Source organism: Plectropomus leopardus, chromosome 1 (assembly GCF_026936395.1).
Source record: "Plectropomus leopardus strain MGB_pleo_1.0 chromosome 1, ASM2693639v1, whole genome shotgun sequence".
Taxonomy (NCBI): Eukaryota; Metazoa; Chordata; class Actinopteri; order Perciformes; family Serranidae; genus Plectropomus; species Plectropomus leopardus.
In genome coordinates, this window is record NC_142176.1 from 34,437,833 (window position 1) to 34,465,798 (window position 27,966).

General features: G+C 40.2%; 1 protein-coding gene across 1 annotated transcript in view; it reads right to left on the reverse strand.

Moving 5' to 3' along the window:
* Positions 1–3,224, reverse strand: part of chst8 (carbohydrate (N-acetylgalactosamine 4-0) sulfotransferase 8) — a 209,609-nt gene extending 206,385 nt beyond the window's left edge. The window contains exon 1 of the mRNA XM_042488543.2: positions 2,690–3,224. The gene's annotated coding sequence lies outside the window, so the exon portion shown is untranslated. The remainder of the gene's footprint in view (positions 1–2,689) is intronic.
* Between the last annotated feature and the right edge of the window lie 24,742 nt (positions 3,225–27,966).

The following is a 27,966-nucleotide window of genomic DNA, read 5'->3' on the forward strand; positions in this document are numbered from 1 at the left end:
CCTTTCTGCTTCCCTGTCACTTCTTCAATGCACACACATACGCACCCACACACAAAGAAATACACACACACACACACACACAAGCACAGGCACAGACATACCAGCTCCTTCATCTTCTCTTTTATTTCTTCTCCCTCCCACACTTTTCCTTTTGCTACTTCCATGCACACACACACTGAGGCGCCTGTTTCTCTCATTTTCTCTCTCTCTCTCCTCCAATCACTCCTTCAACATGCACTCATACGCACACACATAGTACCTCTTTCTCTCTGTCTTTTTACTGTTTCTCTCATCCCGTCTCTCTCCCACAATCACACACGGTCTACCGGCAGTCCAGCTTCCCTTACTCCCAGCTGGGCTTGGACAGCTCTCTTCCTCTGGCCTCACTGGGCCATCTGGAGTGCAATGTCCCCGCTCCGCTGGTCCCCTGCCAGCCGCTGAGCCTCCCAGGATGAGCGCAGCATCTTCAAGCACAATTTGTACGCGTCAAAGCTCGGCTGTGTGTCCAGTGACCCAGCTGAGTGAAGTCATTGAGTCTTGCATTTCCCCACCTCAAAGGAGCCTCATTCTGCTTTGATGACACCTGCGCTCCCCCATCTTTCCGGATGGAGGACGGCACAGTAATTGATTAAAGCCGCTGAGCAACCTTACTAGCAATTACAGCTCTGTTTATGAGCTTGTGGAGGGTTTGTCTTTGCATGAGGAGTGAATATCAAGAATCTGGCACACAAGTCAAGTGCCTCAACGAGCTTTTCAGGTGGAAATACACCTGTGGGCTGCGTGAATTACAAAGTCTAGCTGGATTAGGGAGAAGATTGCATCTCGACTTGTACAGGCATGCAAGACTTAAATTAAATTATGCATGGGATGCTGGCTAGGACTCTTGTCTGTCCATGGGAAGTGCTACATTTACAAATACGAGGAAAACAAACCATCTTGTAACTAGCAGCAAAATTTGCATTCAATAATATCAACTTCTCTGACTAAATAGTTATACTAAGTTATATAATCCTTTAAATAAAGGGTAAAAGACTGGATTTGAGGCACCAATATGCAGACATGTCCACTACAGCTTTAATGACTGAAATATAAAACACCAACATGTATTTCAATACAAAAGAAAAAATGTGCCTTTGAAATTAAGTCTCACCTTTTGAAATTAATCCCAATTTAAGTTATTCAGCCACAAGTTTCCCACCTCAAAGGGGCCTTGTTCTGCTTTGATGACACCCACACTCCCTCTCAGCTCGACAGAGTAATTAATTAAAGCAACTAAGTCACAGTGCTTGCAATTACAACAGTTTAAGATCTTCTAGATCTAAACAATCTTTTTATAACTGACCATCAACATGCATAGGCAATATGAAAAATCAAAGTAAACAAGATGGAAACACTGTGTTAGTTGCACAAAGTAATACAAACCCTCTTATTGGGTAATCAGTTTCCATTAGCTTGATTTGTCCCAGGCAGCTTTTACTCAGATCTCAACAACACCCGGGAAGCGTCTTGAGTTTTAAAGTCACTACAAAGCTTAAGGTTGTTGAGCAAAATCATTTGTGCTATAAAGTGGCATAACCCAAAACACATGCCTGAGGCCAGTTAGTGTGCTATTTTTAGTCTAGTGAACACGCCGATCCTATGTGACACCCCAACAACAACACACACAAACTCTGTCCTAATCTTTTCTATTCTCAGATTGTGCTTCAGCCACAGGTTTACCAAGCTTGAAAAAATAATAAAAGCCATTAAAAATGTGGAATGGATCACTGACCCTCATCATCGATTAGTTAAGTTATTTTTTTAAACATGAATTGTTTTGGAAAGCACAGGAAGCACTATAACAAAGCACACACACACACACAACACACACACACACACACACACACAAAAGCTGTAGCATACGGATGTGTGTTGCATGAAGTTATCAGGAACCAGCAGGCAGCAAAGTGAGAGACCAACACAAACCACATGCTTCTCCAGTCGCTGCTCCAATACAAAGAGTCTATACTGTACACAACGCAGCCCAAACAAAGCATGAGGAGTGATGTATACAGGAGTATGAAACCATGCTGTGTGCCTTATTTGCACACAAGATACACACCTAACTGTCACTCCAACAATCAAACTGTCATATCAGACTTAACAGCAGAGAAATCAAACTGAAATAACAGGCAATAATACACTTACTTTTACAGTGACCCCATGGTATCATCATTTCTCTGAGAAATGTTTGCATTGGAAGTAAATGCTGTAATTAAAAAGAAAAGGGGGACGACAAACACTGCAGGCATTCTCAAACTTTGGTGTTAAAATGTTTGAAAGCCACAGCAGGAAGGAAAAATTAATTTAGGGTGAACAGCTGAATGGACACCAAGGGAAATTTAGTAAAAGTAAAATACATGATAATGTCCGACAGAGTGAAATCAACAGGCAATAATTGGCAACTGTGGGTCAGTACTTGCTCATACTTTTTAAATACAGCATGCACGACCAACTGAAGAGTGATTGATACCGCAACTTTGAACCTATAGCCAATCTATAAGATCAAACTTTAAAATAAAACGCCTGCAAACACTCGGGACAACACACAGACAACAGAGTGCACGCTAATGGCTTTGGAGTGTGTAATACGAGATCTCAGAGACATGACTGATACAGCGTATCTACTGTACGACGCATCCACACTTACCTTGCTGAAGCTGGCAAATAGCACGAAGCTCAGAGAGCGAAGTGTGAGCGTCTCCCTCTCCTTCACTAGTTGATCAGCCAAGTCTTTTTCTGTTTCAGCACCACGGAGAGCGCGTCCGCCTCTTTGAGGGGGGAATGGTGCAAGTTAATGGTTGACGCTGCGAACGCATCGACCGCGCACACCGACAGCACGTCTCTCCCTCAAGTTTGATGCCACCTCGTTGATGCTCTGGCTGGAGCAAACATGACTCGCCGTGCCTGCTGCTTTCAGAAAGAGTACGGCCAATCACAACGCCTCTCGCTCTTTTGCTCTCACATCTTTGCGCATCCCCGAAGAGTCTCCGAGGACCGGTGCCTGTCTGCCTCCAGGCGGGGCACGGCTGCAGATATAGTGACTTTAAGACTGGCTTCTCCTGCTATTGGAGCACATCTTCATTTTCAAGGGGCTCTTCTTTGTCTTCGAGGCGATGCTGGTAAAGATAAGGGTGTGAATATCCTCCCCGCGCGTCGACTCGGGAGCGGAGCAGAAGGAGCCGGGAGCAGGAGGAGTGTCTTTTACGGTCCGAGTTCATTAAAGACTCTTCTAATATGGATGAGCTCCGTGTCTCAGCGTTATTATAACCCGTCTTTTCTTCCCAAATGGCGGGATCATGGCGTCTATCAAGTCTATCACCGCCATAATAAATGCAACTGAGCTCCAGTAGATGTTTATCAAAGATGTGAAAAAAAGACATATCCAACCGATTAAGTCCAACGTCATAAATTCATTATGAATTGGGTATTAATCGTGAATTAGAAAACAGTGCCACTGTGCATGTTGGAGTGTTTATAAATGTCTTTTTGTGTCTGAGAATGACTTTTAGACTTATAACCAACTGATTGGGAACAACAGCTCAATTGAGGACAGAATTGTTTTTTCCAGATTGTTTCCACTTCAGCTGCATTCAGCAATGAACATTTTCAGTGAATGGATTTCTGTTCTCATTAGGCTCAGGAAGTTATGGATTATGTCTCCAAACTAAGTCCCCAGTCATGATAGATGTGGGGGAGTGTTTTATAACTAGATATCATAAAACATATATATTTATTTCAAGACACTTCGATTCAATTTCTGATGTCAAATTACAATAACAAGACAAAATTCTACTGCAATTCTAACCAGTTTGGATTAGAGAGGAGCAGTGGCGGATCATAAACTGCACAAGCGATTGCCTAGGGCGCCACCCAGAGGGTGGGGCACCAAAATCCTCCCTCCCCCATATAGCCTGTGTGTGTTTTGGACTGTATTCTGAGAGCATAAGAAAAAAATGCCTTGTGGAGCCCAAATTTGCACATACTGTATTAATTTATTATAGATAGATAGATAGATAGACAGAATACTGATTAACAATTATTTAAATAAACAACAATTGACACACATTAAAACACAGCGACAACAGATTAAAAACAATAAATAATAGAGATAAGATAAAGTCCACAAACAGCTCAGCTCAATGAATTGGGCAGAGGCAGAAGAGTTATAGATTCTAATAGCACCAGGCAGGAATGATCTCCTATATCGCTGGTTGGTTATTATTAGGGACTGTTTGTTATTTATGAGGGAAGGGGTGGTGCAAAATGAGGGAGGCACTTCAAAATGTTTTTTTAAGCACTGGTGAGGGAGGTATATTTTTTGTATTAAGTTATAGGGGAGGGACATTCAACTTCAAATGGTCCTATTTTGTATTTATTTTAAATACCCTAAGAACCCCATAACTCAAAGGTGGCTTTTCCTCTGCTTTGCTGCTACTGCTATGTTGCTGCTCTGTTTTTAACATGCTGCTCCGATTCAACTATGTTGAATCTACTACTAACTCTCTTTCTTTTATAGGCTCTTTTTACAGGTTATTTTAGATACAAACCTCAGGTATTAAGTTATTTCTAGTTTTATTTATTTATGAACTTATTTAGTAATACTGTCACTTATTGTACGCTGCTGGACCTGAGTCACAAGTTTTGTTCTTTTCATGTGTCAGCATGTGCAGAATGACAATAAAATGAACCTTGAACCATGAAAACCATCTTCAAAAATTTTCCAAAATCGCAGCATAGCCAGAAAAGGAGAAATATGGTCATTTGTGGTAGAGGTAAGGAGGTGAAGGAGAAGTATTTGTAGCTCCAGGGAGGGTCATGGTATATATATATATATATATATATATATATATATATATATATATATATATATATATATATATATATGTATATATTATGGAAGTCACACCCAGGCCACTCTGATAAATAAAATACAGTCCCTTATCATTATTGTTTACCTTTGGTGACTCCTTAACAAAACTAGCACTTGTTCGTAAGAAATTAGAATTATAATTCAAAAAATACAAAAAATAATAATAACAAGCAGGGGAAGTTTATAGGAAGACAGATGTGCTGGGTGTGGCACTGGAGATGGAGATAGAGGTAAGACCTGATGTGACAGTCCACCTGCTACAAGTTTCTCAGATAACCGTCTCAGGCGGTTAAACACTCTTGGCGTAAAAAACGTGTACAATTGATTTCAGTGTGATTGTATTGATTGGAGGTCCAGTGGTGTGATAATATCAAAGTATCACTTCAACACACTGGCCTCGCCAAATTAGGCCGGTGTAAAATATTACAGCCCCCAGCCAGTGAACAGCCACCAGCCCCCAAAAAGCACACACAATAAGCTGTTTAATCTTGCACTGATTTGAACTAAAGGATTTTGCCCAGTCATTTTCTCTAAAAAAAAGGGATGCATAGTTGGGAAAAAATAGAGCTTTAATGAAAAGAGAAAAGGCCCTGTGGGATGGATATCAAAAGCCAGTGGATGTGCATAATTCATCTCAGAGTTTTTCATATAAAGCCCTGCAGAAGGGCTTTCGTTAACCTGTTTTTTTCATTAAAAAAAACCAAAAAAACCTCTAAATATTAGCCCTCTGCACTACACAGGAGGGAGGCTGTTCATCTGCTGAGGCAGTATGTTTTTCAGTTTTGTTTCCTAAGTGACAGCTAGTTCAAGTAAAAAGCTCATTTTAGAGCCCTTGGGAAAGTCTATCGCAGATACTGGCGAGGACTTACTTAAATTAATTTAAACTGCCAGGCGTGCGCATCTCGATTATCTGGCATGAGCTGGAGTTGTTCAGAGATAATGTAATATTTAATCATCATTTTTCTAAACTGCTAGAAGAAGTGTATTGTGCTCAGCTATAAGTAACAAATATGTGGAATGTTGCAAATGTCCAACACTAAGCAGTGTTTATGTTCAAATTAATATCATATGCCATTGCCGAACTGGTTTTGTCAGTAAGCGGTGTTATTTCAGGGTGTGGCTGTTCAGACACATCCAAGGCTTCAGCCGTCACAGCTGACACTCTCACATGCTCCTCCTGACTTGAGCACACCCCCCTCTGCTGGTGTTAGGCAGCAAAGGAAAAATTGGTCTTTTGGCTCTGTTTGGCTGCAGGGACTCCGGGTACAAGTCCAAGAACACTAATTCAGACCCACAGGAAAGCTTTGCTATCCACTGCAGCACAAGCAGGGTTTATTGTGGAGCCTTTTTAATTCACAAAGCTGCTGCATGTAAGTGGGGCAAAACATCGCCCAAGTCCTGAAGATCTAAGAGGCACCAGCACAGCAGCTGCAGCACGTCTCTGCTGGGACTGTGGGGCCGTTCGCTGCGTGTGGTATCAGCAGACCTGACGAGAAAATATGCTGAAAAATCATCAGTGTTGCCTGTTTTGCGTCAGTGCGGGTTGAAAGTCTGTGTGTGCGATTTTGAATGTGATTTTATGAGGCATCATTTACAAAGTGTCTCTCAAACAAAGCCAACTCTGAGATCAGATTATCTCTGAATACATTACTGTTCACTAAAATAGTATATTTAATCATAAGAGCTATTTAAAAGTGATAAGTATTATATTATTTTGTGTGCTAGATTAGATGAGATGTTTTTTTTTGTTAACTTTGCTCAAGAAATATTGTCTTAAAGTCAATGGCATCATTTAACAGCATCTCAGATTGGAAGTGTCCACAGGTCTAATGTGCCTAAATGAACATGTAGCATGTTGGACAGCTAGTTTCTGATGGATATTGGAGGTTGTGAGTCTTGACACAATTCCCTGGCCAAAAGACAAACAACCCCCTCGTGGCACACTCATCAGTTCCATCCTCTTACTGCTCATCGCTCATCCAACTCTGGCATCTGGTGTTACTCATAATCAATAGAGTGGGGATCCAAAGTCTGCCTAGAGCAAGCAATTGCCAATTATATAGCATCTACAGAATATTGTTACTTTCATGGAAAAAATTTTATGTTTTTTTTTTCTCTTAGTTGAGCTGAAAGTTTCAAGTTTCATGGTGTTTTTCAAGGTACATAGATGTTGTGCAAGGAAAATGATATGCAAGTGGGAGCAACTATACTGAAGCATCTTGTTGCCTTGCTGGGAAAAAAAACTGATCAGTATCAGGAAATAATGTGAAAGTATTTTGTTATAACAAAATGTTTTTCACATCTGAATATATTTTAATGTTTTACCAGGGTATTTTTCATGTTATCACGTCATACAAACTTATCACATTACAAAAAGAAATTTCTTGTTACAACAAAATAATATTTATCTTGTAATAATCTAAAAAGTTTCATGTTAAAACGTGAACATTTCTTGTTATCACTTAAAAATTACATTATAACGCGAACACTTATCATATTACTGCATTAATTATTTAAGTTAATAACAAAATAACAATAATAATGTGAAAAATTTTATGTTATGACAAGGAACTCACACATTTTAATATTAAACCTTTTAAGTTATAATGAGATAAATGGTATCTTGATATAAATTAGTATGATGTAAAAAGTGAAAATATCTTGTTAAACTGTAAAAACATTGTTATACAGCAACTTTTCACATTTTCCCCTGATATTGTTTTTTTTCGTTTGGCAGTAAGAAGCTTCCGTACAAATCAAATGTTCAATGGTTAAAATACAGCATTCTTGTTTCGTTGCTTTAAAACAATCAGCCAAGACCTCCATATCTTCTCAACACATGCCCTGCTTGATTTCTGTTACGTTAAATGCATTCACATGTTAATGCAAAATTCATTTTCATCCATTCTCAGTGTGAACCTATGGACAAATCTGTAAGCTATAGATCTCAAGTAAAGAATGATTCATTACATTCTGACACAAACTGTACCCCACGGTCCTATATTGCCTTATATAATCTGCCTCAAAGTTATTACAGACTCAGCAATGGCATAACTCTGCAGTGCTCTAAATTGCTCTTTTGGCCCAGCTGCCCTTTGATTGATTATGATAAATGGGCATGTGCAACAGTTTAATAAATTACACTGGCCAGAATAAATCCAGGATTCTCCATCTGCGGGCTGTTTTATTCTTTGGTATTGACTGGTACACAGCATACAAATGTCTGCAATTTTAACACGGGTCAAAGCCTCGAAGGTTCACTGGATTTTCCACACGGTCAGGAAGATTTCTGGTGGAGTTATGTTTAATCAAAGGGATGCAGCAGAAAGAAAGATTTGACTTGCCAAAAAAATTTAGGGCATCAAGCTTACATAATTGCCAGATATTCAAAATGCAAAAATGTAAATGTTAGTTTGCAAATAGCACTCAAAAAGGCTATATGGTTGGCACATCTTGCTGCAAAAAGCCAGCAAACATTGCACAGAAACACCACGGTATTAGATATGGGTGAGAGGGCCTGCAGTGTAGCTTCATCATGGACACAGCCCAGATACTGTGTGATAGTGATAGCACTTGAAGCACAACAAATAGAGACAATAAAATCATCTGCTTTCAGTGCTTTCCTTGTAACTGTCTCTGCTGCACAAAAACTCCCTGATACTTTACACTGTGCTCCACTGATGAAGATGAATGCATTTGTGTCATGCCTTATTTGAGGTTTCCAGTGAGGGTGCACTAAGCTGGATTCGAACCTTGATCAATTGACAGGCAAGGCACCACGTGGGCAGTCGATCCCCTGGCTGAGGACTCCAGTATCAGGGTGTGGACAAAAAGCTTTAGGCCAAGCGTGAAGATGGTGTAGGATGGATAAACCATCGGCTGTATTTTTTACTCTCTGTATGCCAATTATTTGTGAATACCCAGACAGACAGCTCAGGGTAATGTTTAAAAGTGCAGACTGTGTTAATGCAAAGTACTGCCTTTGCTGTGTCTGCAAAACATCGTGTTTTTATGCCGTTTTATCTTTTCTTTTTTGTTGTTGCACAGCCTTGTTTCCTTTTAACTTCTGATATTTTTCTTTGGCCTCTTTTGTCGGGGAGGAAAATAAACGGCCTCAACGGCTCCAAGCATTGGTATCTGTTTTGCAGCACCTGCAGGTGATGCGCTTTGGGATGGCTTTATTTGGGTTAGGAGGATTCATGTTTGTGTCAGGACACAGGATGACCTGTCTCTTCCAGAGAAGTATAAAGTGATGAGTTGTGACTTAACTTGTCCGGCAGTCATATTTTTTGACTCCAGTATCTGGCAGGTTCTGCCTGGCACCTGGCTACCAATTTGCTACAGTTCAGGAGGAGACAGCGTGAAAATGAACATTAAATATTGATTTCAGACATAGGCGGGGCCTGGGATGTCCTAACAGGGATGTGCTTACAGGGTTTATGAGCACCAAAATCTTTACTGTTCATCATGTGTGCCATTTTTTGTACTAAATCTTAACCATAGTAGTAGAAACTAATGTGCTTTGAATGGTAAGTTTGCAGCGAAGCACAGATGCAACACGAAACAGAGCCCATCCCTGGTGTCTTTTCGCCAAGTTCCAGTTGTCAGCTTTCATGCTTTAAATCAGGCCACCAAAATTTAGCTACAATGGGAAAGATGCTGCAACATGATCTCATCCCAAGTCGTCTAATACGGCCGCTTTGCAGTGGACTCCTGCTTCTATATGTTACACTCAAGGTATCCTTCTGCATTTGATTTTGACATTCCAGAATGACACTACTGTGATGTCAACAAATTCACATGGTGGGAGGATACTGCATGTGGTTATGTTAAGACAACAAGAGTACATGTCAACCAATGCTGGGATGTCAACAAAAGCACATGCCGCCATGGATGATTCGGATCGGACATCAAGGGCACAGATGGTCAGGTTTAGGCAAAAGACTGCATTGTAAGGTATAGAAAAAAAACCCATTACATTCAGACTGGAAGTGAACACCAACTCCCATATGAAAGTCTGGGGTTTGTTGGATCCATCCACCGCCTCTCTTGCCCATCCTATTGGGACATTTGTGCTCCTTAAATTACGTCATTACTGGCAGCGTTTCAATGTAACGCTGTCCAACGGCATATCATGCCGACCTGACAGGTTCTGTCCGACTGTGTTTTCAACTGACTCACTGTCATGCTGCTGTGGCAGGAGTCGTCCCACTGTCCGCCGGCATATAACAAAGCGTATGTTTTTTTCCTGCCATGTTCTAAGATGATGCCATCCAGCAGCATATCTTGTGGAAGTGGAAGGTGGCTTTTGCTGTCAGGATCTTACATTGCAAAAGTGGTGGTATTTGACGACTTCTGAATGAGAACTGATGGACTCATCCACCCCACCTACTCCGTCCTGACTTTCTTTTTTCTAATACATTATTAACGCAGATGGATTTACATTGGAGTTATTTGACAGCCTGGTGCGTCTTATACAAACACTGTAAGATGCCTTGTGGATTGGTAACAGAAACCAAGGGCCACCGAGCAGGCTGCTGTATTTGTTGTCCTGGGATTAAGGATGAGTTGGTCAACCAGATGTTTATTTCGACCTGGACCCTATTTTCCCACATTTTTGTATCTAAGTCAAAATTTTTAGAACTGGTTTAGTATTAAGCGAGAACGCTGCAGCCGGCAGCTGTGATGTGATCCCTCAAGGCACTTGCAAACCATCAATGAACATCCATGCACAGCACTTGTTTTTGCCACTGACAAGCTCAGTATAATTTTAAGTGTCTACCGACTTTATGAAAACTACAGAGAAAGACCTTTTTGATAAAGACTAAGATCCTTTTAATTTAATCAGAGACAGCTACTATCGCCAGAACCACCAGAAGGTAACAGAAACAAAATAAAACTCACCAAAACCATCTTGGTTTGTCTCCACTGTTCCAAAAATCACCAACTGTGGTTTTGTTGAAATAAAACCTAATTAACCCAGATAGATGTGAAAATATTGGAAGAGAAGCGGCAGGGAGGTCAAACATCAAAGAAGCAGCAGGGGGAAACAGTGTGCATTATTTTTTGGTTTATTTTGTTTCTGTCGACTTTGAACAAAGAATCATTCAAAGATTTCAGGCTTAAGCACCAGATCTCCACTGATCCTGGAACCACTCTTGTTTTTGGGTTGTATCACAGGGTGGGACATTCTTTCCGGTAAGCATCCTTTTTTTAGGTGGCTCCATTTACTATTACTTTTTTGTTATTAGGGTTGTTTATACGAAAGAAATTGAATCTTATGCCATCAGAATTAAAAATTGAAAGAATCTATTCTGTGCTGTGACAAATACCGCATTTTATCTACAACCTTAGTTTGGAATTCTTGCTTAAGTGCTTTGACTGTCTTGCTATTTCTGCCATGTGATGGGAAACAGTTTCTTGAAGTTTGAGTTTGAGTTTAGGGGTTCCTCCTCTCTAATTTAAATAATACAGAAATATAATCTAGATGGGTGTTGGGTGCAGTACTGCATTGAATCGAGTGAATGGTGCACTTCACTGCTTCTATTTCCATTAATAGTAATTATTGATAATGTGGCTCCAGATGTCCATAAGACCTTGTGTGCACAACAGTGCACTCACAACTTCAGATTGCATTGCACAAAGCTTGTATCAACTGCTTGGATATTGTGTCTAAAAACAGAAAGAAAAAAATAACATAAACCAATAGTGGTCCCACGGGACCAGTGCATACTGAATCTGGTACATTTATCTATACATTTGGTTTGATTTATTACTTACATTATGAGCTGTAACTCTAACAGCATATCAAACATCAGTAGACAAACTGATTTTCAATGCTGCCCCTGTTGTTTTCTCTCACCACCAGCCCTCATCAAGATTGAAACAGGAGCAGCACAGCAGATGACCACTCATATTACAACAATTTGTGGGAGGTCAAATCCAAGATGACCATCAGTCCACAGGGTCTAATGTTCGAATGCATTTAGTTTTAGAAACAGAGCTCAAAAAAATCAAATAAAACAATGGTGCCTTCACGATCTCTGATGAAAATATGGACCCATTTCCTGATTTAAAGGTGCAGGTGGTGCAGGGACGAGAACAGCCATTTAATTAGAGAGGTACAATATGAAGCATCAAGATAACTACTGACACTGTGTCATCACCCTGAGGACATTTGTGTTTTGTGAACTGCTCTGACTGGCATTGTTGCACAGAATTTATTTGCTTCAACTATTTGCAATAAATTTAGCATTGGCATGGACATGAAATTACCATACCATAATTACCTGTTTGTGTGGTAAACACTTTTAAAAGTTGATGAAATATTGACGGTTGATCATAAACTGATGGCAAACATTGATTAAACATTACAGTAGATCAGTAAAAGTGGTGATTCCTCCCTATTGGCTGATGTAAGTACAGTTGCTGTTGGAGAATTTATCCAGTTGCCTCCACTAAAAGGGAAGCCAATTTATGTTGACAATGTAGGTGTTTTCATGTGGTGTGATGTATTTAAGGTTGTTATGTTAATTAAAGACTATTGTTAGGCAGAAAGATGCTGTGTTTGCAGAGTTTTAAAACAGATTGACACATTCAAAAGGAGTGCCGTTGTAAGTGATGTAGATTTGTTGAAGAGGTATGAAACTGGTGAAGACAGCTCATCTTTGTACATTTTACCCCCAAATGTTCACGTTAGTAGTCATAATTCTAAGGCAACTATTGAAAACATGTCCAGAATATGTGGAAATGGATGCACAGGATTGTGGACATAATTAAAAAACAAGGAAACTTGAGCTGACATTGTACATGTTTACCTGAAAAACTGGTTCTGGGATGCGGATGTGATCCATGGACTGACTTATGAACTAGTTATGTGGCATGACGACACATATAGTTATTTCAGCTGGTGATACTTTTCTTAAAACAATGTATGTTCAATTTGATAATAATAAAGTAGAAGAAAGAAACAATGTGCCTTTACCTAAGCCACAAGTCACTAGTACAGGTTGACTGCATCAACAATTTTTCTTGATACTGGCTTTGGCTTGTACAGTACATAAAGTACAAGGAATATCTTTTGATAGAGCTGTGGTGTCACTTAACAAAATATTTACAACAGGACAGGCATATGTAGGTGTTAGCCTGCTTCATATCTTTAGATTTAGGAAAGTTAGGTTGCAGAGGTTAGGTATAGGAAAAAGAAAAAAAGGTGAGGACATACCTAAAAATGACTTAAACTTCACACGCGTCCAAACTCTGTTCTCCTGGTGAAAGTTCTGAGAAAAATTCCATGTTTTGTGACTGATGCCCCGTTTACACGTACACGGTTATTTTTAGAAACGGACATTTCACCCTCTCCCTTTTCAAAAATAATTCCGTGCACCGTATCCGTTTTCAGAAAACTTTGCATTTACACGAACCCGTGTATGTCTGCTGCCAGGACCGCGACATCCTAAAATTTTCACGCCACTCCTCCGGGACAACCACTTCATTTACAAAGTTGTCCCACCAGACAGCAGTTCTCCCTGGACGGACCCAAAACTGGCGACGCTGGCGGTGACGCGGACAGGCTCTTGGTGTTGGAGGGAGGAGAAGTTGTTGCAAAATTGCTGTCCTCCGAACACTCATCCGTCTCTGCTCCTCCATGTAATAAATCAGCTGTAGTTGTAAATGTAAGCATGAGAAGAGGGCTTGCACCAACATAAATACGGCTGCTACTCTGAGGGGATCCATGGTTACCATAGCAACATGTAAACATAGGTCGCACTTTTGACGCGAGTGCAAGTTCTGTCGCATACTGTGACGTCTACTGCCCGCGTTTTCTCTGTTTTGCTCCGTTTACACGCAAACGGGCAACCGGCGTTTTCCCAGATCTCCACCCTGGCCGGAGTTTTTAAAAAGCATCGTTTTCAGAGGCGCATTCTCCGTTTGCGTGTAAACGAAGGGTGCAAACGCAGGAACATTTCTCCGTTTCTAAAAATAACCGTGTACGTGTAAACGGGGCATGAGTCACCTCTTTAATCTGCCTCCTTAAAGAACTGCTCGGGACTGCTTCCTTCTTTCTTCCCATCAGCACATTGTTCACATGATCAGGAGAACAGCCTAAACAACTCTATGCCATTTGATTAAAATAGTGATCCTTTTGTTTGTGTTCCTTTTGTTCAATCAATTTATACAACTCTGCAAACACGGCATCTTCCCTCCTAACAATAGTCTTTAACTCAACAGCTTTAAAAACGATGCACCAAAGGTTGACACCTACATTGTCAACATACATTGACAACATACATTTATTGGAGGCAACTGGAAAAAAATCTCACACTTACACCATCTAATGGGGGAAAACAACAATTTTATTAATTTGCCATTTGCCATTATGACTGACTATTAATATTTCATCAAATATCAAAATTTGCACTTTGGCACAAATTATATATAAAGTGATCTTTTCCCCACCCAAAGGTGCGTATGGTGATTTCATGTCTCTAATATGATTTTAATCAGCTTTGGTGATCTCACTGTGATGATCTTAAATGTTTTTCTGCATAGTTTGTTCCAAAATTAAGTAATAACATTCTGTAGTATCATTTAGTTACTTGTTAGCAACCTTCTTTTTAAGACACATAAAAGCTTCAGAGTTTGTGAGTTGGGTATTTACTGATGTACTTGTACATGTTGTAGAAGAAAACATTAAAGTCTCTTCAGCTTGTGTTAACCACAGACCTTTATTTATGTCTTCTCAGTAAAAACCCATTAAAAAACCCATTGACTTTGAGACAAGGGAACCAAAGGTGGTTTGATGTTAATTAATTTCTGACTTTTAGAACACATTACTGGGGTTCTCTATTAGACCTGGTGGACTGGCGGCCATCTTGGATTTGACCTCTCACTGTCCTCAGAGGTCAAATCGGAATTCCTTCCAAAAATGTCATGCTTCTTTCATAAAATGCTCAGTTGTTGTAGTTACTGTATTCACTGAACAAAAAATCAACATCTTGTGTATGGTGAGCTAATATCAGCTTTGTAACATTTTAATGGAGAAAATATCATCTCCACATGAGAAAAATATATATTTTCCATACTTGGTTCCTTTGAGGCAAAGAACTTTTATTATACTCAACCCAAAAAATTGAACTCTCTATGGGTGCAGGTTCACATATACTTCCAGATCCTTACAGTCTTTGTCTTTTAAAAAAACTTTAAGAATAGATTCAGACAACCTCACCATGGTTCAGCCGGATATTGAACAGAGCATTAATAACTAAGGCAGTGACGTTCTGGCATAAGTGCCTGCGGACTTACTCTATCTCTGGTGAATTCTAAGTTGGAAGTAGCTATGGAGCAACACGTGCTCACTGCCGAAGGGAGCACTTGAATACCGCACTGCAGCACCCGCCTGCTAGACGAGGATGGCACCTCTGCATATCATCACCTTAAATCACATTCCCTCTGATCACTGGAACACACAGGCGGTAAGAAGCAACAGCCTGGGATTTAAAAAAAAAAAAAAAAAAAAAAGCTGAGTTTTGTTCCAAAGTAGAATATCTGCCATTAAAAAAAACTTTGAGAGATGACTAAAAGAGCAAAAACTTTTGAAAGACAGCAGGTAATCATTTTATTTTACACAAGTTCTACTTTTTGCAACACATTTAAAACACTGTATAATTTTAAATGATAGCTGCATGGAAATTAAATATCATGTATGAACTCTCCTTACCCTCTACAACCTGGCTGATGATGTAGCTGCCTTTTTAGACTATAAATGGCCTACAGAGAAAGTGCCCTTCAGGGTTTCCTGCTGGCATTACCTGTAGCTCTTTCTTTTTTTTTTTTTTTTTTCTCGGTCAAGGGCATTTTCCCCATGTCACAGCAGGTTGTTGAGAGACTTCAGACACAAACCCCAAACTGCCTAATGAACCCAAAGGATCCACAGGGCATGTTAAAAGCACTACAGGGCAGACACGGCACTCAAGTCAGCTCCTTGCCCCGTCTAAGAGCGTTATTTCAGCTCTTTCTAATGTACTCTGGGGCTCAAACTGCACGACTGACCTGACCCAAATGAAACCATTCTATCCTTTCAAATCTCCCCATGGAACTACAACAACAAATCCTGTCCTGAAAGTCACGGCTGTGAGTCTTCCAAGCCCTTCTGAGATCACTGAAGTATTAATGCTCTCTACTGCAATATTAGTTGTGTTTCTTTTGTCGTTGGTGTATGGTCAATTGGGTTGATGCCACATTAAACAGCTGATGATGCAGCTTCAACATACAGTAGCTCTCTTTGGTGAGGGGGATAGCTGCTGCAAATGAGCAGTGGTGCTCCCATTGCGTGCACGATGCAGCCCGCCACACCCACTGAAGTGCCTGCTGTTATAATCTCGACTGTGAAACCTCAAGGGAGTGTGGTTGCATGGTAGATTAAACAAAGTGCTCACTGCAGTATGTATGAGATTTACAGAGTAACTGTCACCTGTGCTTGAAATAGATTTGGTGTTAATTAGAACCAAGTATATGAAGACAGCTGTGGGGGCACATTTAGCAATTTTTCCTTCTTATTTTAAAAAATCATAAACTATAGTCTGCACAGCCATGCTGGAGTGGATCCTAAACACATATAAGACTCGTCTGAGGTCAGCAAGCTGTCCTGTCAAGGCTTCCCTGGCCTCCGTGCTGCCCCACACACTTCCCAGAAATTAAAGTCCAAACTGGGCCAATCAGGGATCTACACCATGACTGACAATTTAAGCAGCCAGTCAGGGACTGCATTGTAGTTGATGATATAACATGCAAGATGCTGTTTGCAGAACAGCAATGGCAGCTCCTGAAGCAAAATGCGCTAACTCTAATGTTAGCAGTATAAACACAGCAGTAAGTGAGGCTGTTGGAGAAATTGAATCAATGACAACAATTAAACAAGGACAAGAGTCTTCCCATGCTGTTTATTTTTCAGAAGAAATGATGTGTTTGTGTTCCTCTAAAAGGATTTGGCAAAAGCTTGATTTATCAACTGCTGAAGTTCCGTCAATTGTCTTGGTCTCTCAGCATCCCCTCCATGTTTCATATGCCTTCCTCACGATGGAGGTTTAGCCTCCTTAAATGATTACAGATTAGATTACAGATTGACCTTTGCCCTGTATACTGTTGTTGATCTCAAAAACCACTGACCCTTAATGTCCATAATCTGCCTCTGACCGTGTATGATTGTGGGTGCTGTGTGTTTATGAATCTGTCTGTATTGTTGTATGAGTGACTATTGTCTGTATCTCAAATTGCATCTCAAGACCATTAAAGTTTTACTTTACTTTACTCCTGCCCACTGAAAGTGTTTGAGGTGGCAGCGAGTCCAGACTGATACAGAGAATGAAACAGTATGTTGAGCTCATGTCATCAGCATCGTCTCACCAGGCTATGAACTTTTGACTCCGCACCACACTTTTATTGACTTGTGCCATCTGGTCTTTGCCAATCGGTTATGAGGAACTCATTTCCCTGCATAGCAACACAGCATGACATATCACTGTCTCTGTGACTGTAACATCTTCCTATAGGAAAAAAGCATACTGGAAATATCGAGAACCTACTGTTAGGAATAAAAACACTGCATATTCTAAGTCATTCCTATCAAAGAACCTCTGTTGCCAAGACTTTTGCTATAGGTCAGCTGTACACCATCACATAGGGTGCCCAAGAGCAGTATAAGTCTGTGTAATAGTGTACCACCAATATTCGAAAGCACACAGCTGGCATTTTCCTTGGTCTGCAACTGGAGCCACCCTTGCTCCTGAACATGCTATTATCATAGTCATAGGTTGTCATTTGTTATGTTAAATTGTCGTCAAATACCAAGAAGTTGAGTCTTACCTAATATGAGGCTGTCAGAGGGCAGACGCTGAAAAGAGTGATGGGAAAACGGAGGAGCGTGGCGTGCTGCTGATAGCAAGAAACTCTTTGTTATCCCTTTAGTATTTTGGATTCAATTATGTCTACTTGATAACCTACATACTAATGTCGAACTGTTCATGGTTGGTCACATAAGAAGAAGACCGCTGCCATGGAGGAAGGAGTGGTATGACTGTGGAATGAGTCAAGCGCATCAGCGTTCAGGTAAGGCCTGCATTTTCTTCTTTGTTGTCGCTGTTGGCAACCAAAGGCATTAAGTGTATGTGATGGCCTGCCAGTAGCTCATACAGCCATAAGTGCGGTAATTACATCTACTAGACCAAACAACAAATGATTATACCAGTACTGTCTGTGTCGTGACACTATTCTGTGCCCTCTATGTCCCCAGTAAAAATGGATGCTTACTGTGTTTCTCAACCAAATGGCCTGCGGAACAAGTTTCTCAATGTCTTCAGTGCTAACTTTTGGACTATGAACACATCAAAGAATGAACACATGAAGTAGTGCATTCCCCATTAAAAGTGTATTCCACAGATTTAGCATTGCACATCTATAATATTGTTCAACTCACAATGGTGGACAGTTAAAATAAAAAAAGGATCAAAAGCACTGCAGCAGGACCATATCTATTGCCTTTTTTATTCCATTCATTCCTCTCCCCTGTCAAAATCTGGTGCTTATGTTGCAGTTGGGTCACGGATTTGGCTGTGTCATGCTAGTAGCGTCTGATATAGCCTCAAACTGCTAGCCTTAAGCAGAGATAAGGAGCATGCTATAGAGGTCTGGTAAACTTGCTTCTTTCTAACTACACAGCCTCAGTTTTGTTTTTTCGTATTAATTTTAACCCTGTTGTCTTCAGCCTCATGTGCCATAACTTGAAGGGGCAATTCGCAAAATCTATATTTTTCATTTTACCTGTAAGCCTGGTGGTATTTGTCAGTCTAGATTGTTTTGGTGTAACTTGCAGTGTTGGACATATTGACAATAGAAATGTCTACCTTCTCTCCAGTATAATGGAACTATATGTCACTTGTCTTGTGTTGCTCAAAGTGGCAACAAATACATTTGGGGAACTTGAACAGCAATCCAGAAATCCAGAAATCATATTGTTACTCAAGATAATCCACAAAACTTGTAAAGAGCAGTTTCATGTAGGAACTATTTTCTCTCCACCAAACAAAACCAGCCATCTGTATCACTGTGCATAAGGAAATGCACATCTAGTAGCTCACCTAGCACTACTGAACTAGCTAACATTACAGCTCAGCAAAAGACACCATTATTGTTTTCATCTTGCACTGTCATAAGCACGAACCTCTCGCCCATGAATAGATTTACTCTTCCCTCTGCACAGTAATTCGGTTAGAATAGATTAGCCATCTTCTGGAGCTAAACGAAACACCATGGTTAAACTGTTAAATATTTTTAAGAAAACACTAGGTTGTGCATCTGCAATATTCTTCCTCTGATAGGGATGAGTTCTTCTTTCTGCCCTCAGCCATAACAAGTCTACCGCACTTTAGATTGGTCCATATGTGGTGCAGTGCCTGTACCGCACTCCGGCTGGGCTATTTGCAGTTACTTTTGAGAAAGTGGATTTCTCAAACCCTCAAGTTGTTTCTGAAAAAACACTTGAAACGATGGTGCACCGATGTCATCCTCTCACCATAAGAAGCAGCCATTAGTCCACTGAGTTCCAAGGACCCCTGCCTTAATATCTGCTTCTGACTCATGTCATCCTCACAGGGCCATGAACAAGTCAGACGAGCATCCTGTGATGCCTTCCAGGCTCAGTCCAATCCTACACCCCAGGTCTCATCACGTTCATCATCCTTCCTTCTCTTCCTCTTCTGCTGCTCCAGTTATGCCAGTAGGCATCGATCTGGTACCTTACATTCACTGCCTCAATGTACACCATGAGATCTGTTGAAATGATATGTGTTGACATGACTGGTTGTGATATTTTTGTATCTCTTTCTCAGTGTTTGATTACTATTATTTTCCAGAGGGTTGCTTGTCCTGCTGTGTAACTTATTTTTAAATTTGTGCATTTCTTTGCAGGATGGACGTTGATATAAGACAGTAAATGAGAAGAACTTTTAGAGGGAAATATACCACTTTAATATTGACCTAAGGTGTAATTTAGGATTAGACAGAGCATTCTGTTATTGCTGTTGTGTGTAGGTTTAGAGGAACATTACATAAAGTAACATAAAAGTGAATTCTCAACACTTGGGGTTGTAATTTTGTACAGCTGACAAACTGAAAAGGAGTAATTTGTTGTCATTCATGCTGCTCACTGTAGCAGGTAACACCTAAAAGCATTGTGATGTGGCTGGAAAACTCCATGTTTAAATGATTTGACTTTAGCATGAAATCAAGCATCGTGCTCAGCGGCTGAAGTGAAGCCAAGCACAAGGGGACGTTTGCTCTTGATGCTAAAAGTGTTTCACAGCATATTTAATTCAGAGCAGGTGATGCTCATAAAATATGCATGCTACGGCTATTATCTCAGAAATCACAAGCCTACGGAGGAGAAATAGCTATAACAAGTGTGAGCTCAGATTTTTGCTCATTACAGTATGTGAAACAGAGAGACGTTTTTATGTGTGACCATAGGAGGAGAGTAAATCCACTGCATGCCCTCTTAGATATCATCACCATCTCCCTCATCACCTAATCTGTCTGAAATATTAACAGATAAAGACAGAGCCAACCAAAACTCTCAGGTCTGAGGGTTTCTTTTGCCTGTTGATAAGAGATCAAATCTTTTCTGTACTTTGGGGCCTTCTTCTGTACTCGCTGCAGCGGCCCACTTGCCCCCGTTCTATTAGTTACCCTCCTGAGAGGCAGAGCAGCAACTGTCCTCAGCCAATCATCCATCACTGTGTCCTCTGGGTGTGGGCGCAGGAAAAGAGCAATGAGCAGCAATCCTATCCATCAGCTTCTAGAGGTAGTGAGGCAGAGTTCAAGTTGGTAATGAATTTAGTCGATGAACAACAGGTTTCACTAAAACTGACTGATAATGGCCTTGCTTTAAATTTTAATGTATCACTTTTTCACTCATTCAGCTCTGTACAGTTTTTGCATGTTTTATTTATGTGGACTAATTTGCGACTCTGATGTTGAGCATGCCCAGGTTACAATGTGAAAAAAATGACTGCGAAAAGACATACTTGTCACTTGTATAGTGGACTTTTGCTTGCTGGTTAGAATGGCAGCAGATCATCTCCAATAGCAGAGTCAGAACACTCTGTTGCTGATGTTAGTGAGGTCCCTTTCCCACTGTTTTAAAAAAAACCCACTAACACCTGCCAACATCTGGCTTTTTATTCAATAGGACAGGCTACAATTGGCATTCACTCCAAGGTGTGAGTTAAGGGTAATTATTGGCTACAGCTCCGACCAGCAGTTATGGCAATACAACATCCAGGTGGACAAACTAATTTTAACTCCTTTACTGGCACGATGCAATACTGTCTGCCCCCATCCAAGCAGCATTTAAACATTCTCTCAAATTAGTCAGCACAGAGTTTGACAGAGAGTGGGATTAAGAACTAACCAGTGTAAAATTTTCACTGGCCTCCATACTGCTTTTGACCATGTTCTGACCTTTTTTTCTGGTCAGTCTGGGATGTCAAACTTGAACCACCAGTATTTAGCATGCACACACATGCACACACACACACACACCAAATGGCATACTAGTCTACTGTGTACACAGCTAATTTTAGTGAAAAATTTGGTTGAATTCAACTTTTTCACTCAGGTTTCACATTACTGTTGTTATGAGAAGAAATGTATTCATAAAAGGGGTGTTTCTTTAGCTTTGAAGTTCATGCTTGTGAAGTAAACTCATATGAAGCCTCAAGCACTTTCTTAAGGCTATATATAAAATACTCCCACAACTTCCAATACTCAAAATTGTTTGAATACATGTAAAATATATACATCACATTTCAATTAGTCTTTCACATGAATTAATGTGTTCCGCCACTTTCAGACAACATTGCATTCAGTATGTGCCATGTATTGTGTGTCTGATGTCACTGCTGTGATTTTTTCTTTGTTGCTTCAACACTTTCATCCTTAACAGCAACTGAGGACTACAGGACTCTCAAACATGGATTCTTTGATTTTCGGAAGAACACTCTCACAAACGATTAAATATAATTATTGCAACAGTGCTGTACAGAGACAAAACAATTGAGAACTTGGAAGACTTGGAGATTAGTGAGCAAAACCATGGAAAGCCATGGAAAGTTCTGAAAATATGCCTGTGACTTCTGTAAACTGTTTTGTTGAGTTTCTTCTTAGCAATGTAAAAATTCTCATTGTGTTTGGTGTGAACACACTTTCAGGTTTAGACAACAAATGCACTTTGGTTAAGGTTAGGGGAAGATCCTGATTTCAGTTAAATGTTAATAAAAATGAAATGAAATATATATATACAGTAGTTACTCCCAGTGGATTGTGCCTATTTTGTGAAAAACATCTAAAACACATTGTCGGTGAACAATTGGCTGATATATTCAGTATGAACATTATTGGAACTTGCCAAATATGTTCACTAGCAGCAGATCCTCATCATATTATTAGTTATTGTCTCCTTCAAAATGTATTTGCTGTTTCAAATTAGTTGTATAAACATGATATATAGGAGACAATGATGTGAAATTAGAGAGTATGTTTTTTTTTAAACACAGTTAGGTTACAGTGCACAGGGCACAGTGCGAAGTGACAGCAATGAGCTAGTCAGTAGGATACACACATGCACTTACATGCACCCCCAGCCAGACAAAATTGCCACAACAACCACAGAGAAGCACACATTTCAACACACACGAAGGCAGCCCGACTCAATTCTGTACTTAAGACACCATAATTCCACCATTACTTCAATATTGCTTAACTATATCTCAAGCAAATTTCACTGAAACTGTACTATGTTCTTTCCATGATGATTACATGATGATTGATTGATTGATGGATTGATTATTCAATCTTTTGATTCACTGTTTTTTATGCTCTGAGTGTCATTTAAAGAACCTTTAACAGATATAGAGTTTCGGTTAAATCGTTACAGAACCTGATGCTTTCCAAGTGTAGTCTACACGCATTGTTGTGTACGTTGTCTAAACTGCAGAATTCAGTATCAATCGATGGCTCAGTTTACCTGATCCAAAGCATTCAACGAGCCAAGAATAACTGATTGAAATCAGATACCTTCATTGTTCAGAAAAATAGTGATTCTAACTGGAATCACTCGTCATGTATATTGTTTACAACAACACTGTTGCTTTAGTATTGAATGGTAAATATAAAGTCGAAAGCAATATTCTATAGTGTGTAAGTTCTGCCATTCTGATTTAAAGTATATACACGACTTCCTGACATTGGGAGATGACTTTTGGTGTTTGGTTGGGGCTGAGCATGAAAAGACATCTGCACACTCTGTGAACTGAGAAACAGGAACACAGCTGATGACTCGTGTGCTTTTTAAGAGGGTCTTCCGCTGGGCTTTTAGAGTGATGGAGCAGCCTCTTCTTCTCCAGGCAGCCTAACAGCATCCAGCAACAGAGACTAAATCATTCAAGACGCCTTAGCTTCATCACACCAGAAAGGGAGCGGCCTCATTTTGAAATGAAAACATTTCCAGTCTGGATACGGAATCTCTCTTATTTTTTTTAATGCATGTGTGAGGGATTCATCCTCTTTGGTGTGCGGAGGAATGATGGTGTTTTGAAACTTGATTCCATAGACTTTAGACTTTTATCTTTTCGCAGGAGCTCAGCTGTCAGGAGTGGTGCCCGATATGACTTTAATCAGCAAATTGAATAGGTGTATCCAGCTTATCAGGAAGGGGCTCTCACACACTGTAGAGCTCCCATAGAGGAGTTCTTCAGCTTAGGGCAGATCACAATGAAAGGAATTTACTTTTCTCTATTGTAGATTTATAAGTATTTATTCAGCTCCTGGCTCTGTTGCAGCCCTTAAAGGTTCCTCTGTTGGACTAATTAGAGCTGTGCTGGCTTATCTTTCTGACTATTGTGGTTGTTATGGAAGCTTGCCTACTGGGACACACTATTTCTCACACAGTAAGCATCTTATTTTCCCTAGATATCACTGCTGATATAGCTGTAATGGGAGCAACAGTAAAGTATTAGCTGTTATATTCTTAATTGCCTGCAAACAGCTTGTGAGGCATCTTGCCCAATGACATGCTGTGAGAGAGGCTCGGAAAATAAAAGAATGCGCCATGACCACAGTCATTACTGTACATGACATTTTTAATTCCCATTTTGGGTGTAACTAATTTGGGTGTGGAAAGGCCTTCTGATACTTGGAATCAAAACGTTCACCATGCTTCAAACGTGACCACCCAGCACGTGCTTTGCCATTTTCCATTTCATGCTATGCATTGAGTGTCTGCAGTATTCTGTCACTTTTTTATCTGAGCATCCGAGTTCATTTGACTTGCATGCTTTTGGAACGTGGGAGGAAACTGGAGCACCTGGGTAAAGTGCCTGCCAACAAAGTGAGATCACACAAAATCCACAAAGAAGCTAAATGAATCCTGTGTCCTTCTTGCTGTGACACGGCAGCGCTAACGCACTGAGCCATTGTGGCTCAGCGGCCTTATGTCACCACAGTCAAGCCGGATCATGCCGTGACGGATGGAGGACAGTTGCACTCGCTCTCCCTGTTGTGAGCCATCCCACCTGACTCATTTGCTTGACCTTGACAACAAAGTCACTGTGACTCTGACAGTGTTGATGTAAGCACCCTCGGGAGACAACCCTAACCACCGCATTCACCAGTTTGCTCTGTAAGAAGCTTCTATCGCTGTCTCCCCACAGCCTGCTCATTACAAGAGGTTGTGCTGGCCGGTGTTGACAGGTTCTGCAGCATGTGAGCAGGGCACAACTTAACAAAGAAAAAAACACTGTCAGGTGTTATACAAATGAGTCTTTTTTTGTTTGTGCATTGTCTTGTTTGCTGTGTGGCCACAGATTAAAATACAAATAATAATAATAAAAAACCCTGACCTAATTATCAAATGGAATTGTCTTTAATTACAAAAAAAGGAAAAGATACATTTTGAAATTCTGATAAGAATCCTATGTAAACACGTGCTGTTCTTTGTCTTTTTATGATAACATCATGGCATCTAGCCGATAATAAATGTATCTCTCTCTGCTGACTTCAGAACAAAGCCCTCAGGATGATGTGTCCATGGACACAGTCTGTGTCCCTGCAGATCTGCATAGTAATTAGCTTGATGTTAGCTGTCTTTCTCCAGCATATGGCACATTAAGATTAAATATGCATGCTTTGCTTTGACATTTACCCAATGCCTTTAAAGATGCAACAACCTTCTTGTTTGGGTAAAATTAGTAAATGAGGGAGACTGGACAAAGTGACACAGCAATGTAAGACATTAAACCTATGAAAAAGTTAAATTCTTGAGTTGCGTTAATTATTTTGCATTTTGTGAGCTTGATATGACAGGCTTTGTTGTCTCATTATCAAATAATAATTATTTTTGTTTTTTCAACATCACAACATTTGATTTGAATTCTCATGATCACAAAGTAAAAATTTCATAATGTTATGTTTTGTTTAATTTTGTTATGTTTTTTTTTCCATTGTCTGTTCCCAGTGCTAGAGCACTGTTGTGAGCATCCTTGAAATGCTACAGCACAATGCAGGATGTCATGGGATGGACTGCTGCTGCTCCCTGTCCTTGAATAAGTGAGGTCTTGCTGAATGAGCTGTCGTGTGGAGCGTACAATGAGAAGAATATTTTGTGTTGTGTACGGCAAAGCAAACCTGAAGCACTATGTGGGCTTGGGAAGGTCACAGACACACTTCCATAGTTTACGGTTTGTGGAAAATAGAAGCAGGAGAGGTTTTTTTTTTCTTTTCCATATTACTTGTGAATTGGAATGGACTATTGAGAATGTGAAGGTATGTCATGCAGTATGGGACAGAAGAGCCATCTTGTGAGTTGCACACTGTTATTTTGGTATTTGAGTTGAGGTAGTGCATGATGTTGTATAATTCAGCTTTGGAGTGCCAAGTCATATGGATCCATTTTGTTTATCATGGCTAGTGTTGGGATGGCAGTGGCTTTGGAAGTACAGCAGGTTGTCCACTAATGGAAACAATGGCGATTTCATCCCACGGCTCCTCCAATCCGCATGTCGTATGCATGTTGGGCAAGTTCTGTCTCACACAGGCTCTGCCCTCTACTGGACTCTTTCCCCCTCTAATCATGAGCACACACTGGCACCCTGAGAATTACCCAACGAATGTATAACTTCAGTAACACTGTTGTTTTTAGAACGACTTTATGAAAAGACCAGTGTGGTTCGGTTCTTCTCTGTCTTTCTCTTTCCTATATATCATTTTATCAACAACTGTAATTTAAGCGTGTTTTACGAAATCTATTGCACGTCTGTTCTGGAAGAGAGATCCCTCCTCAGCTGCATTTTTTCCCCAGTTATAGGGGTTTTTTTTGGGGTGGGGGTGGGGGTCCTTAGTCAATGTGAGGGTCTAAGGACAGAGATGTTCTATGCTGTAAAGCTCTTTGTATGCTGTAAAGCTCTCTTAGTCAAATTGTGATTTATGATAATGGGCTTTATAAATAAAATTGACTTGACTTGTGTGCTTGTGGCTAGTTGCTGGAGATCTTACGCCTTTGATTCATCTCCCTTCTCCATGCACCCTAAAATTAGGTGAAGTTTTTCCAGAAACCCTCACCCTGAATTACCTAAAGAGTCCAATAGAAGGCTTCACCTGTGCTAATAGAACTAAAGTTACAATTTTTTGACCTTTGATGCGGAATCCTAAACTTCAAATCTGTTTGTGTGTATATGCTGAAGCCATGTGGAATGTAGTGTAAGGGTTCATTTATGCTCAGTGTTAAATATACAGACATGGATGGAGCCTTCTGTTCGTAGTCTGCATTCATTTCGTCCGTATTTGTGCACGTTTTATACTGACAAAATGGAGCAGTAACACTGGAAATCGTGGAGGTACTAGTTCACGAGATATTACCATAGGACACGACAAACACATTTAAAAAATTGTGGAATGGAACTACTCAATAAAGGCAAAAGAATTCTGCATTTACATGTTGAGATATATTTAATGGCCTCACAGACCACTGTCGTCTACAACGTTGCTTCTGTTAAAAAGGTACATCAGACAAACTCCTACAACTCATTTGTTGCTGTGTGAAAGTTTTGACTCTGTCCTCAATGTACTAACTACTGGTTGTATCTATGCCATCATACAGGGCCATCATACAGTTTGAAACAGGTGAATCTTTTTTTGTATGAAAACGGAGAATAAATGAACCCTAAAAACACTTTGAGGGGTTGTTTCATTAAGTTTGTCGTTGACTCAATACGTTGACTACTGTGCTCGGCACAGCTAACACAGAGCTGTCCTCCAAAACTAGGGCCTCTGTCCAAAAATGCACATGCTCTACAAAGACATTCACTTACAACAACACTCACATTTTATTTTAAATAAACGCAAAAATGTAAAATTTTGATGAAAAAAAAAGAGAATCCTTTCCCCTTTATGATTTCTTCAATGTCAAAAATGCTCACTTTTCCATTAGTAAACTCTCCTTTTGATTGTTGCACAAAACTGTGCACAGCTTCGTCTACATTAAGGCAGTTTTGTTAGCCGAAGTGCTCAGATGTTCAGCTCACTGTCGCTTAGCAACAACAACAATGTGTAGTGTTTTTTTTGTGACATGTTGATGTGTACAGTGTATACATTGTTTTTTGTTGTAGGCTACATTTCATTTGCATATTGCACCTTGCAACCATGGGGGTGGGGGTGTGGGAGGTTGTGCAAAAATTTTGGAAGGGCCCCTCAGTTAGGAGAGGTGTTTATTTCTCTTAATGAAACAGATGGTAGATGTCACTCAAGCAGCAATGTGTAAAGTTCAAACAGTTTAGCTCACATTAAGAAGACACATTGGTCCACTTGATTTCAAGTCCTGTCTGATCAGGCCCATACAGAACAGGGGTGTACCAGTGACTCATTATATTCCAGTAGGGAAACCAAACTGCTGCCAATGCAAAAATACATCTAAAGCTCAATCTGAAAATAGTATGATTTTTCCTATA